The sequence below is a fragment of the Malaya genurostris genome, chromosome 2 (assembly GCF_030247185.1).
Source record: "Malaya genurostris strain Urasoe2022 chromosome 2, Malgen_1.1, whole genome shotgun sequence".
Taxonomy (NCBI): domain Eukaryota; kingdom Metazoa; phylum Arthropoda; class Insecta; order Diptera; family Culicidae; genus Malaya; species Malaya genurostris.
The window spans coordinates 25,218,989-25,234,492 of record NC_080571.1 but is presented as its reverse complement, the minus strand read 5'-3'; positions in this window follow the sequence as shown (position 1 = coordinate 25,234,492).

The following is a 15,504-nucleotide window of genomic DNA, read 5'->3' as shown; positions in this document are numbered from 1 at the left end:
TTGACGTTTTATTTCATAGAAAATTGAGAAATCCCACTAGCGAGAAGATTATTTTAACGTAAACAAATTGCTACAAAATACTAAGACGGTGTATTGTGTGCACGGTTCCAACGCATCGATTGCGGTTGTATGTGAAGGTTTCACTTGGCTTCAACTGCTTTTAATACTTCATCCTAAGCTGGTCCCGCCAAAAGCAAAGTATGACTTCGGTGCCGTGAACCCTGAATGGGTTTCTCCAGACCTTTTCAAACTGTGACAAACTGAGAACCTACCCGGAACAGCTATAAATAGACAAATAAGCAATGTGTAGCTCTCAAAGTATGAACCACAAACAAAAAATGTAGTAGCCGTTGTAGTTCTTGCTGTGACACAGTGTAGTCCCTAACGGCAATACTCCAAGTAGTTCTTGGATCGTGGAACATCTCTTAAGCATTTCCCTAGTCTCAGAACATACTCAAAATCAAACGAAATATGAAAAACCTTTTTTTACGCGAAAAACTTGAAATAACGCGATGTTTTATTTAATTTACGCGAAATTTAATTTACGAACCCCCGGCTCTGTGAGTAAATTGAGGTTCCAGTGTATGCGGTGAAGCGCCTTTTGAAAATTTCCGATTTTGTCATTTTCATTGACTCAAAATGAACGAAAATGACCGCCCTTATTACCGTTCTCACTTTCACTTCACTCACATATCACTTCACTTGATTTTACCTATTACCAGTATCACGCAGAGTGAAGTGATCGCTGTAGTGGAAAAACTCATTTTTTCAATAAAATGTTGGTGACATGATGTTCATAATGAAATCAAGTTTATCCAAGTAATTACTTTTGACTGAAGCGACTCCCGTAATAAATACCTACATTCACTTCACTCCATTTTCACCGTGAAGTGATACCGATAATAAGGGGCACAATCACTTCACTTTGTTTTCACCGTGTAGTGATACCGGTAATAAGGGCCGTTGACTTTGATACTGGTACTTATTACCGTTCTCACTTCCACTTTCACATTCACTTCACTTACATGTCACTTCACTTGATTTTACCTATTACCGGTATCACGCATAATGAAGTGATCACTGTGGTGGAAAAATTAATTTTTTCAACAAAATGTTGGTGGCGTGATGTTCATAATGACATCAAGTTCATTCAAGTAATTACTTTTGTCTCAGAAGTGACTTCCGTAATAAGGACCTACATTCACTTCACTTGATTTCCACCGTGAAGTGATACCCATAATAAGGGTCACAGTCACTTCACTTTGTTTTCACCGACGACACGACCTGCCACTCGTCTATCAAAACTGTATCGCAAATTTAACTACCCCTCAGTAACTGGAAATGTCAAAACGAAATCGACTGGAAAACTATTGAAACTGGCAACACAAGTTGATGAATTGTTGATTTTGTATAACAATTACCATAACCTTGCTTGGTTACTGCATATTAAAGACTTAAGAAATGTAAACAAAACGAACTGCCTCAAATGGAAGATCCTTATTTCGCAGTAAGTTGAAAGTTCTCCAGCATCATCACATGCCAGAGCGATGAATCGATTAGACTATTAGATAGAGGCTTTCGTTGAGACTGGCTGGAACTCGAACATACAAAAAAATGGCTCTTAAGAACAGCAGAATCAGGTTTCCATATTTGACCAACATCTTTTGTATTGTGTACTTTTAATGCGTTGTCGGCATCACGTATCGTTTAAATATCCGTCGAAGCTTGTTAAATAGTTTAACGTAACCAGACTTAGATCTATGATAACTATCTGCTACATAAATGAGCTTTTAAAAAGTGGTGAAGTTTGCAGTCATTAAATCGGTCAGAGCGAAGCTTCACTGTCAAACTAGTAAACTGGGTAATTCTGTTATGGAATAAATAAAAATGTTCAGTACGATCGGAAGTATACATATACGATTAATAATAACTTATAAGCTAAATTAACATTGCTTAAGCTAGGATTCGTTAGTTGACTGAATTGATTTACGGCTAAAAAGAGGTCAGGTGTAAGAAGACTGAATTTGTAAGTCAGAAATGCAATGTGTGAATTAAATGCATATTAAATAAGGAAATATATTTCCAATTTCAAGCTGCTAACACAGTTGCTCTGAAGATTAGTCAAATTGGCTCGCTGCGAACAGGAGACGATCTGAGTCTAGCTTCGTCATATTTCGTAATATAATATTTTATGATATAATATAATAGTTTAGACGATACTGTTGTTTGAAGGCCGGACGGTTATATTCGTTGGTTTTAACTTTTTAAATCTATATCTTCAATCGACCAGTTTTTAAATCTATATCTTCAAACGACCACGACAAGTCAAGTTGAACATCGCCAGGGGACTCAGCCCTCGACGGATGGCTTGCGGTGCCCTGTACAGCTTTCAAGAAATCAAGTGATTTCGTTTTTACAATACCAGAATTTTTTACTCTGCCTGCCAAAAGCATATTTTTGTCTTCAAATTTTGTATTTTGTCTCAGGTATCCTTCAGAATAATTCTTGATTTATTTTTTAATTGAGAGCTGATGGCACAAATTGAAATCTATTGAAAACTTCCTGAAATGGTTTGTTTATTTATTATGGAGCTCCTTGGTAACTAGTTCATAGCAACTCAAACAGTGTTGCTGAAGAAATTTTTTTTATCATTATCAAGGGGTCGCTATGTTTTTGGAAACTGACGGTAAATCGCTCACAAATAATTTTTATTCCGATTTTTCTTCGGAGTGCCTGGTCGTGTCGTCGTTTTCACCGTGTAGTGACACCGGTAATAAGGGCCACACTCTTTTGTTTCAATGAGTGACGAAAATGCTTCGCCTCGCTTTGTTTGTTTTGTGTGCGATCATTTATGAATGAGACAGTCAAACCACGAATATGACGCTGTCAGTTTGGATTCTTTCATTGAGAATGGGTGACAATTTCAAGCTTCAGTAAAAACTTTAGGAAAAATGGTCGATAACCGAAAACAATTCGAAATTAAAGTTTCTATAAAAAAAATTGAAATCCATTATTTGACTTTTCCGTCTCGATTGTACATAACCAGCGAGTGCAAGGTCTGACCCGCAGTTGACGACCTCTTCCAGGTTCTCTGCAGAGCATAATTTAAGCCATTCGCTCTTATTCTGAATAACGACGTATTGATTATTCGATCGAATCATAGCTACCTTTGATTTTGCTAGCGTTATGGGGAATACAAATGAAATACGAGGGAAAAAACTATACGACGTTATTCAGAATAAGAGCGATTAACTCGTCCGACATTCTTGCTACATGTCAGCATGTTTGTATACTTTGGACGGATAAATAAAGGGTGATTTTTTGCTAGTATCTTTTTGGCAACACTATTTTGGACAGATCACACGTAAATCGTGTCTTGTGTCATTGTCAAATTTGTTCAGTTTGGCCTATAATTGAATCATGCATCGACTTACGAACGAACATCGCTTAAAAATTATTGAATTTTTCTATCAGTATTCGATTGAAAGGTTGAATGGATACGTCACCTAGCAAAATTGCCGCATCTGGAGTGAAGACCAGCCAGAAGCATTGCAAGAGCTACCAGTGCACTGTGGTCCGAAACGGCAAATTAACGTGACAAAAATATTTTCACTTAAATATTAGTTTTTTTGTAGTTGGTGTCTTCACAAAAGTTGTTTATAATCAAATGGCGCTCCTTTTGATGAAAAAAGTTACAAGGGTGGTCCTCATTTAGATCGAAAACTGAAATATAACTTTCTTAATTGAACTCAAAAACGATTTTATTGTACAATAAAGTTGTAGGAAATATTATTTTGAGCAACTTTGCTGAAAAAAGCACCTCTCTAGCTTTTCATTTGATCGAGTTACATTAATTTTCCCGTATAAAAGTAGAGTGGCTCTTGAAAAATCATTTTTTTTTTGTTCTTACTTTTTTGTGAAACGTTCTATGGAAAAGTTGCCTTCAGAAGAGTTGTTGAACTAATTTTTGCGCACAATTTGCTTAGCCAAGCTTTTTCATATGAGCTACCAGTAAAAAGTAATGATTGCTTTTTTAATCAAAAACTAGTCAACCTTCGAATATCAATATTCATTAGATGCCGCATCGATAAAAATGCGGTTCTTGAAAGTTCATAATATAATTATACATTTAAGAGAAAATTGGAAGGGTGTAATTTTTTTAACTCATTTAAATTAGTCTCGAAAATCCCTTAAAAAACTCAAAAACAATGCATAACTCTTTAACGCTTTAACGTATCAACATACTTCCTTGAGCAAAAGTTTTTTGAAGGTATTTTTAAAACTAATTAAAATGAGTTAAAAAAATAACACCCTTCCAATTTCCTCCTTAATGTTTAATTATATTATGAACTTTCAGGAACCGCATTTTTATCGATCTGGCATCTAATGAATATTGATATTTGAAGGTTGACTAGTTTTTGCTGAAAAAACAATCATAACATTTTACTGGTAGCTCATATGAAAAAGCTTGACTAAGCAAAATTTCGCGCAATAATTAGTTCAACAACTCTGCTGAAGGCAACTTTTCCATAGATCGTTTCACAAAAAAGTGAGAACAAAAAAAGTGATTTTTCAAGAGCCACCCTACTTTTATTCGGGAAAATTTATGTAACTCGATCAAATGAAAAGCTAGAGAGGTGTTTTTCAGCCAAGTTGCTCAAAATAATATTTCCTACAACTTTATTGTACAATAAAATCGTTTTTGAGTTCAATTAAGAAAGTTTTAATTCAGATTTCAATCTAAATGAGGACCACCCTAGTAACTTTTTTTCATGAAAAGGAGCGCCATTTGATTACAAACAACTTTTATGAAGACACCAACTACAAAAAACTTGTGTTTAATAGTGAACTTATTTTTGTCTTACTAATTTCCCGTTGCGGACCACTGTGCAGTGCATCCCAAAAAAAAGTCAATGTTTGGTGTGGATTATGGGCAGGTGGCATCGTTGGGCCGTACTTCGTCAAAAGCGACGTGGGCAAAACGTGACTGTGAATGGCGAGCGCTACCGTGTAACGATCGACGACTTTTTTTTCCAAAATGGTAGAATTGGACCTGCTTGACATGTGGTTTCAACAAGACGGTGCCACATCCCACACGGCATCTCACGTTTTAGGACGGTCGATTAGCCGTCTAGATCGTGTGACTTCACACCTTTGGACTATTTCTGGTGGGGCCATGTTAAGGGTCATGGCTACAAGGATAAACCAGCAACGATTGACGCACTACAAGCCAAAATTGAAGCATTGGATAATCTTCAAACATTAAATTATATTGATCGTTCTATCGATTCCAATAAAGATTTCATAAATTTTCTCCAATTTTTAGTGTTGTTTTTGAAAATCATTCATTTTTGCCTGTGCTTTTCACTTCGATCGGTCCAAATCTAGGCCCTGAAACCAGATCAAATTGCAAAATAAGTTTTCAGAACACAGATTCAGAATTCAGTTCCAGATGACAGGTCCTGAACTCAGGTACAGAATTCAGTTCTTAAATGTAGTTCCAGAATCCAGGCAGAAAATTCAGTTCCATAAACTCTGCATTTCCAGGTTCAGAATACGGCTCACGAACTTGAGTCCAGAACCTGGATTTTTGAATAAACACTCACCTGAATTCTAGACATGCATTCTGAAACTGAATACTAAAACTGAATTTTAGACCTGGATACTGAAACTAAGTGTTCATGATCTGAAGCGCAGGAAGTCCAGGTTCCGAATTGAACCTGAATTCTGAACTTGGGTTCTGGGCCTTGGTTCTCGAATTGAATTCTTGGATAAAAATCTAATGTTTGATTCCGGCATTGAGTTTTGTAACAAAACTCTGAACTTCAATTATGAAACTGAATTTCGAATTGAGTTTTAGAACTGAATTCTCCACCTAGACTCGAGAGCTGAATTTAGAACCTGGATTCCATAATTGAATTTTTGAGAGAAAGTATGAAGCTGAATTATAGACAAAGATTCGAAACTGAATTTTTTAGTTTTATTTTTTAGAAATGATTTCTAGATCCGAATTTTACACATGCATTCTGGGACTGAATTTTGAACATGGATTCTGGAAAAATACCTCTAGATCTGCATTTTAGGCCTGAATTTTGAACTGGAAATTCAGGAACTAGAATCTGGATTTGGATTCTGAAAATTAAAACTGAATTCAGGATCTGAATTTTAAACCCGAATTCTATGATGTTGCATATGTTGCAATATGAATCCCGTGACTGTGTGTATTGGAATTTAATTCATAAGCGGAATTATTGTATTGTATTTCTAATTTGAATTCTGAAGCAGAATCATAGATTCTGGGAATGAATTTTATAACTTGAATTATGAACCGGAATCCAGGTCTAGAGGATTCTGGATTCAGAATTCAGATCCATAATCCAGGATCAGAATTAAGTTGTATAATTCAGTTTCCATATTCAGTTCTATAACTTTATTTCCTAAACTCAGGTTCAGAATTCCCGTTTTGTTGATTATTAATGATCGAACGAGTTTTGTTGCTTCCATGCGATTGTAATTATTTTATACCGTTATACGTCCTTCTAGCAATGAAAACATTGTTCACCTTCGGTTCAATTATCGCCTTGCATCCAGATGACAAATTGGCCGTTTGACAGCCGTTTGACCAACACATCGAACAAAGGCGCAATATTCTGCTCAACAGTAAAGCAAACATCTTCGAAACCTTGACTGATTTTGATCCTTATCTGCTATCTGCTATTTTAATCCGGTAGATTCTTCGCAAGGTGCGTTATTTTATCCGGACTCTTCAACACACGAACACCAACTTCATCCGAAAGTGTTCATTCCACACCTTCGTTCGGTATCAAAATGAACGCATTGAACGCATGCTCGGTTCCGTTCGGTGTGATAGTGAAGAGTGAAGAAGAGCTCTCGTGAAGCGTGGCGATGAATTTCCCATGTGGTGTGGTCAACATCCAAGAGCTTGGGAAGCTGGAAGCGTGTTAACTTACACCGCATATCGCTGCACCGTTTGGATCTTTGTGTCGTTAAACATGAATGTCAAACAAAACAACGTTTCTAGAGCTTCCTGAGAGATGTTGAAGATTTCCGTTAAATGAAAAAACGGCATACCATCGTGCAGAGGTGGTTCAGAAATAATGATTACAGGATTAACACCACACTCTTAGAACAAATGAAATTTACGCTTGACGTAAGTTCAAGCATGTCGTAATGTCTTCGGTGATGACAATGTGATGTAAAAAAAAATGTTTGTGTCTGTAGCGATGTAAACTTCAGCTGAATTAACTGTGAAATTCAAGATATGACGTATCTTAAAATACTTTAAATAGTAAATTTAAGTGAATTACGATGCCGTTTTGCCTCAAATTCCTTTTTTTTCTTATCATACATAATTGACTGTAAATCTCAGAACAAAATGAATTTGACTAATCGAAAGGCACTCCTGACATTTTCATAAGTTCTATAAATGAATTGCTGTTGATAACAACGACGCCAAAAAAATTATTATGTTTTAGCCTAAATCTTTTTCTTCCATAAATTTATAGAAAATAAAGTTGATCGACCGGTTTGGGCCAATTATGGTAAATCGAGACAGTTCTATGTGACGTATATAACCTCTCAAATTAAATACCGGATAGTTTCCATGATCCCATGAATTGTGCAACATCAATTTACCCCAATTTTCTTAATTTTAAGTTTAGTTCTGCTTTAAAATCCTGAAGCGAAATCTCTGCAATCTCTACTTGGATGTCTGTTCTCTGTGATATTACGTAGAAATCCAACAACATACAATGGAAATGACAGTACTAATTCGTTCAATCCGTATTACTCGAATTAATTTCACAAATCGTATCATTAGTTAAACCTTCTAACGCATTCCGAAAGGAGGCTGATTGCGGTTGACTGAAATAAAGTGATTTTACGTAGAAAGTCCTGGAAAGTAGATTAGAAATAGACTCAATGACCGCACAAAACATGTTATACCGTTTTGCTCCTATTTATCCCTTCAATTTTAAGGTAAAACGAGACTCATGAAACTGTGTTGGGTTCGTGCTTAGCAACGGAAGTTTGAGCAAACCTGATATAAAAACAGGATCGAACCTGACTCGATTTTCAGTTCAACAACATTGAAACTAGATTCGAAACTACACTCCAAAAAAAATTGAATTTTACAGGTGACTTAATCCCTCATACGATGTAATTCATAAAGACCTAATTTGTCAAATGACGGAGAATTTTATTTGTAATGACTTAATGTTAGATGAGTCGATTAACAGACGTACTTGCGTTCCAATGATTCTCGGTTCAAGTCGCGTCGGTTGCTATCAGTATTCCTTTTTTTTATTTATTTCAATGAATTTCATGTCATGGAGTTTTAGACCCAATATTAAATGTTCTTCGACGTTAATTTGCGTGAACTGTGACGCTCCATTTATGTGCATCTAATAAGATGTAAAATCACAGGGTTTTTTCGAAGTGTGTACACACCCTGTGATTTTACAACTAATTGGATGCACATAAATGGAGCGTCGCAGTTCACGCAAATTTACGTGGTAGAACATTCAATATTGTGTTATTAATTTCATGAAATTTACTGAAATAAAAAAAATGAATCCTGATTGCGACCGCCGCGACTTGAACCAAGAATGATTGGATAACAAAGTACGACTGTTAATCGACTGAGCCACAGAAGCACACATCTGTTTGGCTGGTAAAAGGTGCATGTGCATTTAAATTCATACAGCCGCAGTTGCTAGCAGAATGCAAGTTACAGTCGAAACCAGTAAAATTCAAGCTAATCTAATATTAAGTTATTACAAATGAAATTTTCCGTTATTTGAGAAATTATGTCCGTATGAATTACATCGTATGAGAGATAAAGTCACCTGTAAAATTCAAATTTGTTTGGTGTGTAGCTTCAAACAAACGATTTGACAGCAGTTGGGGTGTTAGTTTTGGCATCAAGGGAAAACAACATAAGAGAATTCATAACTTGAGTTAACTTTAACCAAATCAGAGCTCGAATGTCTTGAACAGATTGCTTCAGTTTATAGATTTGAGTAATTGCAACTCAAATTTCGAGTAATGTTCAATGAGCGTGCAAGGTTGTCGTGAACGGGGGAGGGGCCCATAGATAAAAGAGGCCGGTGGGCAATGTCAGTGACATAACTGGAGGACGTGAATACGATTAAAAACGACATGCTTATTTCACATTTCCGAATATCGATAATCGTTCATATTAGTTGATTGATTATGTGAATTCCGAGACTTTTACTAGGGTAAGGGCTCCCTATTTCATCTCATTTGTAAGGACGTCGCCTTCAAACCCCGATTTAGCCACTAAAATCACTGTAACTATTTCATATTACTGCTTCATTCGCCTTGCTCCACGTTGAAAATTGATTCACATTTCTTGAAAATTGAACTAATGTTTATAAAACAGCTAAAAACACTAATGATGTTTTCACTACTCTGCTCCTAATTTCATCTCAATGGATTTTTATTCATCCTATCGTTGATCTTTTATTCATCCTATAAATTAGCAATGGCGACAGCAATCAAAACAAAATATTCCACTATTACACTCTCACCCGCATTCGCATGGCTGCCAGATGGCTGACTAAACGCTGCCAGCTGGAAAAATATGGCTTGCAGACATTCTGGTGACCGACTGCCTTACCGCTGCCAGATATACAACTCAAACGATACAACCGTACCCACCAGGATTTTTCCACATTATTATTATTGGTAAAAAAATTTACTCGTTGAATTATCTAATTAATAGGGCAATGACTTACGGAGATCTAAAGAACTATCTTTTAACATCATTTTATTAGTGAAAACAGATAGAACAGATATAGACTTTCTGTGCAAAGTAATACATATTTTTATGAAAATACCTGGCATCTCTGTATACAGCCGATGAAACACACACACACACTTCACAGCGTTATGTTGGCGTATAGCGGAATGAAACCAGTGCTACTAGATTTGCCACGATGGTTATTTCATTAGTATTTAACACGCTCTTTCTGGTAATATTCGAAGCCAAAACAGTTTTATTTAAATATTAATATCAATAATATAATTAAACTAATGTCACGGATACCAAAAACATACTTTTTGGTAATAATTTGAAGAAGAAAAACAATTTATTTTTTGTAACAATATGAGATAACTTGGCAACTTTGCGAAACCAAATGAGATGAAAACAAAACGCAATCAAGTGAACTAAGTGAAAAACTTTCATCTCATATTTTTGAAGACTTTTATTGTTTGTCGGGTAGTTCTTGAAGTTTTAAATCGTTAATTAAACAAGTGGCAAGTGAACATTACTAATTATGAAGTCATCCAGCATTCAATGGTAGTGTAATTGTGCGAAAAAGTGATCATGTTTTGAGACGAATCGATTAGTAGATAATCAGAAACATGACGAACTGTAAATCTTGAGACGAAAATGTGTCCTAAATTGAAAAATGAGTTTATTTTAAATGAAAAAAACGATACACGAAGAACTTAAAACCATTTCTTTCAATAGGAAAGTGTGACAACAGCTTTCATAATCATTTTAAAACATTTCACAGTTTGGTTCAGGTAGGTTTTAGAATATTATTCATGTTCAAAGTAATGAGGTGAAGGGATGAGATGGAAATAGGAGCTCAGATGAAATAGGGAGCCGTTGCCCTACTTCGCTTCCAAAATTGTAACGGTGCATCCTATACTAAATTATGACTTATTAATGATAAACGTATTCTACCGCACAGGAATCGCAGAACAAATCAGAGTAAAAAAGTACAACAAACAATGTCATTTGTGGTGTATTTACAGACTCAACAGAGAGAAACTTCGAATAATTATTTGTGAATATTTAAATGGTTCTAAAGAACCGACATGTTTAATTCATCCTACCTTTGGCATTTAGGAATTGGAACTGGATTCAAGATCTGAAATCGGAACTTGGCACTGGTTCCAGAATTCAGTTGGCAAATTCTGGTTCCGAATCCAAATCTAGAATTCAGTTCATGAATTTAGTTCTGGAATTCTATAGTTGCATTGAACCGAATTATTTTCAGGACTCAGGTTCTGAATTTGATTCTAGAACTGAGTTCTATTCCAAAATCTATTTCAAGAATCCAAATTTTGAACCTGAATTCAGGAAATGAGTTCTGATACTGTGTTTAGGTATTAAGGTTGAAACTGATTCCAGAAAGATCTATGTAACTACACGCTTATGTTAACTTAGTTTCAATTCAAACGTTGATTGAATGATTGGTTGGATGGGCACTTATGGTAAAAAAGAAACAACCCACTTAGAAAAAAACGTTCAACGGTGGTCCTTCATTGGTCCAATACGTTGTATCATTGGTCCAATGAAAGTCCAATCAATCGTTCAACGGGAGGCCAACACGGGACCTTCGTTTGCCGATTTTGAAACAGACCGTTGAACCGAATGCCATTTTTTTCGTTCAACAAACCCGGCAGACAGAGGTCCATTGTTGAGCCATTTTTAACATGAGGAGTTGGAGACCCGTTGGACTAGTTTTACTGCAGAATTTCTGAAGTTTTTTCCACTTATTTGTTCAAACTAACAATACATACCTGCACAATACTTCTACTTCACGTAGAATAACAAAAAATTTTCTTTCTATGTAAAGGTAACACTTAATTTTCACACTATTTTTGCAAGACAAAAAACAACAACAAACCGTTCCAGCAAATTGAACGAATATTTCGTGCAATATGTCGTTCAACAAGCGCTCAAAAACCAATAAAATTGAACGGCCTGCTGAGAGGGAAACTGAATGCCGTTTTGGTAGAGCACATAATCCACGAGGTTTGCAATGATGAGGTACATTTTAAGATCAGCATACATAACTTCAACTGACAATTTACTGCGTAAATCATTCACGAATGGCATGAGAAGTAGTGGTCCTGGGTGGCTCCCTTGTTTCGACTCGTGAAGGACAGAAAGAATCTTCTTAATGTGCACCAGAACTATTACTCTAATATACCGGCGCATTGTCTCGAACAAAAAAAAAAGATTTTTTCGGTCGTTTCAGTAATGCACAGTAATACTTGTTGCGGATTGTGTTTTATTTCCTTTTTCGAGTTAGTACAACTCAATTATACCATGACTATACTTGCGCAAATCATGCCAATAGTATTGCCAGCCATCTGCTTCATCCAGGTTGAACTTATTTCCTTAAGGAAAGAGTACGATTTTCCATTTATCAGTCCAGGTAATGTATTTCTTTGCAAAATTGAAACGATTCAGTTTATGCTTTCCAGTTAAGTTAGGTTCTCCAAGTGCTGTACGCCTATCCAGGTTTTCAATTTTTTTTTAAATTTGCTGAAATCGTTGGGTTGTTACTGATAGTTCCATATCTGCTCGTATTTGATATGCTTATTGAAACGATTTAGATGGGGAGAGTAGAGTCGCTGTTATTATCATGGATTTTGATGGGCTCTTCTTCCACTTATTAGACTACCTTACATTACAATGGCTTGCGCTGCTGTTGACTCATGGAAACTTGTTTTTGGAAGAAGATTCATGGACGTGTCCACGATAAGTGTAAGCGGAAATGATTCAATACCGGCCACCCTTATCCTCTTTGTTCCTTCATACAATGACATGTTGATTGTTATCAATGACTAGCGCTAGATTAAGTTGTGATGCATGAACTGTTCAGTGATGTAGACGGAGTTCTAGTTCAATATGTGGTAGTAAAAAATATCACAACACATTAACATTATTATGAAGCAAACATGCTAGTGCTAATTTTTAAGGAAATTAGATTCATTTGTACCTAAATCTCCACAAAGTTGTAACTATGCCTTCGAGGAATAGTCCTATTCTGTTACTGCTATGCACGGTATTTCTGTGTAAAGAATCGATCAATTTTAAAATAAAGGAAATATCTTTTTTGCACAGAGACTCATTCGAATGATCGAATGGGTGTCGGTGCGAATTCATAAATTATCATTCCACAAGTGGATTTAGGTGAAACGACTGTCGGTGTAACAACCTGTTCCTGAGCAGCGAAACTACCATTAAAACAGCAAATAGCTTCAATTTTTGAAAATTGTTAGACAATGTTTGGATGACAGGAAGCCTACTGCGTTCAGGTTTAAAACACGGAAAGATTTCTGATAACGATTCGAAGAATTTTCATCACTGCGTATCATTCGAATATGACAAACATTCGCCGTCTACAGCGGATATCAGCGTAACGGAAATAATCACCTCGCACTGACAGCAAAACACGCGACTTTCTAGATAAACAACATTCGATGCTGTCAGTGTCAAGCGGTATCATGCCACTGTTACAGAGTTCATCCATCCGCACGGTAGTAGTCTGTTTTCCAACACTAACTAACAGATTTTGAGTGAACCTGTTTGTTTTCGTTGTATCGGGAAACTCTTTCGCATTTGGGTGTTGGTGTCTCTGCGTGCTACAAAACGTCACATCGAACGTCGAAAAAAAGCAAACAACACCCGTACATGCGCAGTAAGGTTGTTTTGATCTTGCTTCCTCGATACCCGATATTGAACGTATCGGAGGTATTCACTCTTCGGCATGCTGTTTTGCTATAGGGGAGTTTAGGGTGCGTTGTGAAGACATGGAGAGTCTTCTGCTTTTAGCTAATTTTTCAAGAGTAGTTTTGGTAATACATTCCATTGGTGAAATTTGACCAATCTGTTCAACCAGATCTCGCAGCTGATTCTTGACAAACAATTTCATATATAATTCAATTTGCAAAATCAGCTTAAAACGAACTAACTTTAAATGTAATATTTGTAGTGCTTCGGATTTATAACTTGGCTGTTGAAATAAATGATAAGACATTAACTGAAAATGATTAGTATTTTAACTTACGTTTTTTTTTGTTAAAATCATACATTTTGTTTTGATTTTAAAAGTAAAATGATTTCTTTGAAAATAATTTGTTGTTGGTTGGGTTGTTGTTCTAACATTTTTCTTCGATTTTTATATTTTTTTAACAGTTCCAATTACTCATATTTATTATATTCCAAATATTTACATACCACATTCAAGCCTTGGTATATTATATTTTATATTATCCAATGATTCGGTGTTCTTTCAGTCCGGTCAAGACAGATAACCTGCAACAAATATTTATTGTGAAGAAAACGTGTTATGGAATGTTATGCAGTTTCTAATATTGAGCAATTCCATGCGGAATCGGCTGACTGTTGGCAGGACCCCCTTCGATTTGCCTGAAATTTTGCATGTGTGTTCGTTATAGTAAGTAAGAAGTATTTTCCACTGGTCCAGAGATTTTTTTTCACTCAAGACTAATTCATGAAATGGGCGTATATGTTTTAGCCACATTATCTTCGAACCAATACAACTAGAAATCTATAGCTTCTACAAAGAATATGTCTAAGAAGAGGTTGTAGGTAATCAATTGAACTTTTTAAAAATAAATGTATTTTTTTTAAATTTTATATCATAAAAAACGTCAAGTTACAAGAAACCAATGAATGTTTCAGAAAGTGGGAAAGATGATTAACAGAAAAGTTTCCCGAGTAAATTTTTTTTAACAATTTTTGAAAAACGATGTTTTCATAGGAATAAAAGTATCTGAGAAATGAAATGTTATTCTCCAAGCTACGTTCAATGAAAAAGTTCATAAGAAGCTACTTGTTAAATGCAGTCACTTCCGAGGTATGAGATATATGACGAAATAAATCGAGAAAATGGATATTTCATGAGAACCCATTTGTTAAATTAATCTGATTTCTCCATCGCCAAATTTATTATTTTGGTAATTCTCATGAAACTTTGAATACATTATTTCTTGACATCAAGACGATGCGAGTAATTGTTGTCGGGATATTTTGAGAACAAAATCGAAGAAAAATCGCTGGTTTATGAAAATACACCTTTTTCTATAAATTAGGTGCAGTTTTCAAAGCGGACTGTATTCAAGTTGCAAAGTACAACATTGAAAATATAATTAGCGAAAAACAATAAGACAGTTGCGTAACATTTCTGATTTTTTCAATAATTTCTTTAGTTAGGATTAAAAGATGATAGCTTTCGTTATTATTATCTGTAAATAATTGTATAGAAGGATAGCTAAGAGTACCGCAACAATCGAAAGAGAAAGTGAACAAAGAGAATCTCTCATTGTTACATTCGCCGCTTTGTACATTTTATACAGAATTGTCGATTTGCAAACCAACTTTGTTGTTTCCTATCGGCACCAATACTCATTACAGTTATCATGTTTTTGATATCTTAAGGGAGGGGTAGGGTCTAAATGATGAAAAAATCATCATTTTTGCGAATTTTTTTTCAGAATTATCGTCCAACAAAATAAATTCAAATGTTTTGTATGTTAAAAAGCATCATTCGAACTAAATTTTGTGATTTTTTCGTGGAAAAATATTGAGCAACAAGTTGGCGAAGAGGTATTTTTGAGGACACTTCTTAAAAATCATGTTTTGCGGTGCCCACTGTATCTCAGCGCAGACTAATCAGAAGTGAACAAATC